The following is a 1,918-nucleotide window of genomic DNA, read 5'->3' as shown; positions in this document are numbered from 1 at the left end:
TGTGCCACCATGCCCAGCTAATTTTTGTGTTTTTAGTAGAGACGGGGTTTCACCATGTTGACCAGGATGGTCTCGATCTCTTGACCTCGTGATCCACCCGTCTCGGCCTCCCAAAGTGCTGGGATTACAGGTGTGAGCCACCGCATCCGGCCCTTCCTTCATTTCTTAAGTGAAAGGAATTTATTTCTTAAAACTCAGTAATGAAAAGATAAGTGGCCCAATGGGCAAGGAATCTCAGCAGACATTTTCTCAAAGAAGATATCCAACAGCATGCAAAGAGATGCTTGGATGTCGTGAGCCACGCGGAAACCGCAGATTAAAACCACCACTAGGCCTGCTTCCTACCCACGAGGAGGTCTAGGACCCACAAGACACAACATGCAGCACTGCTAAGGCTGCGGAGACCAGACCCTCCTATATGGCCGGTGGAACTCGAAACGCTGCGGCCACTCTGTTAAGCCACCAGAGTGGCAGCTGAGAGGCAAGCAGAGTTCCCGTGACCAGCGACTCCACTTCTAACTACCTACCCAGGAGAAACGGAAGTACGTGTCCACACAGAACTTACACCTGAACGTTCATGGCAGCGCTACTCCTGACAGCTAAGAGGCAAAAACCACCAAATCCATGAATGAATGGATAAAGATGACGGGAAGTCTGCAGCCACAGCAAGGACAGGAGCACCAACACCTGCTCCAGCAAGGCTGGGTCATGAAAACACACCACCCAGAGGGTGATGCTGGACAGGGAAGGCGACGCTGTGCGATTCCAGGGATCCCACGTGAGGGTGGCAGGCCCAACCCAGCTGAGCCAATATCCCCACAGGGCGGGGCCCACAACTATCCCTACATACTACTTCAGTTTTCTGCGTGCCGGGGCTTTTCTTTTTGAGATAGAGTCTTGCTCTGTTGCCAGGCTGGAGTGCAGTGGCAATGATCTTGGCTCACTGCAACCTCTACCTCCCGGGTTCAAGCGACTCTCCTGCCTCAGCCTCCCAAATAGCTGGGACTACAGGTGCACACCACCACACCCAGCTAATTTTTATGTGTGTGTTTTTTTTAACACTCCACCGTTAGTATTAGATCAATTTTTGTGTTTTTAGTAGAGACAGTTTCACCATGTTGGCCAGGACGGTGTTGATCTCTTGACCTGTGATCCCACAAGGGAGGCCCACCTTGGCCTCCCAAAGTGCTGGGATTACAGGGCTGAGCCACTGTGCCTGGTGTGTGTGCCTGGGTTTTAGGCTCTCCAATTGAGATTTTATTGATTTTTGAGATGGAGTCCTGCTCTGTGGCCAGGCTGGAGTGCAGTGGCACAATCTCGGATCACTGCAACCTGACTCCCTGGTTCTAGCTTGCCTCAGTCTCCCAAGTAGCTGGGATTACAGGCACACGTCATATAATCCCCAGCTAATGTTTGTATTTTTAGTAGAGATGGGGTTTCACCATGTCTTTGGGAGGCTGAGGTGGGTGGGGTGGCTCATGCTTGCAATCCCAGCACTTTGGGAGGCCAAGGTGGGTGGATCACTTGAGGCCAGGAGTCTGAGGACCAGCCTGGCTGAAATGGTGAAACCCTGTCTCTACTAAAAACACAAAAATTAGCTAGATGTGGTGGTACGTGCCTGTAATCTCAGCTACTCGGGAGGCTGAGCAGGAGAATCTCTTGAACCTGGGAAGTGGAGGTTGCAGTGAACTAAGATTTCACCACTGCACTCCAGCCTGGATGACAGAGCAAGACTCTGTCTCAAAAAAATAAATAAATAAAAAATTTTAAAAAGGCAGTATTTCTGATGATCAGAAGGTCCCAGTTGTTGATTCTGCATTTGTATCTCCCCCGTGCACTGCCTTGTTCACATTTTCTGCTCGTTTTCCTGACTCTACAATTTCCATTCCTAGAAGTCTCTTTTTTTTTTTTTTTTTTT

The 1,918-nt window shown here is 49.8% G+C and overlaps 1 protein-coding gene across 5 annotated transcripts in view; it reads right to left on the bottom strand.

The window, feature by feature from the left end:
• The window catches only part of TACC3 (transforming acidic coiled-coil containing protein 3), a 23,567-nt gene that overhangs the window by 12,402 nt on the left and 9,247 nt on the right, over window positions 1-1,918 (bottom strand). The gene's annotated exons all lie outside the window — the stretch shown is intronic.

Source organism: Cebus imitator, unplaced genomic scaffold (assembly GCF_001604975.1).
Source record: "Cebus imitator isolate Cc_AM_T3 unplaced genomic scaffold, Cebus_imitator-1.0 Scaffold117, whole genome shotgun sequence".
Taxonomy (NCBI): Eukaryota; Metazoa; Chordata; class Mammalia; order Primates; family Cebidae; genus Cebus; species Cebus imitator.
The sequence above is the reverse complement of the archived record's forward strand: the minus strand, read 5'-3'. Positions and strand labels throughout refer to the sequence as shown.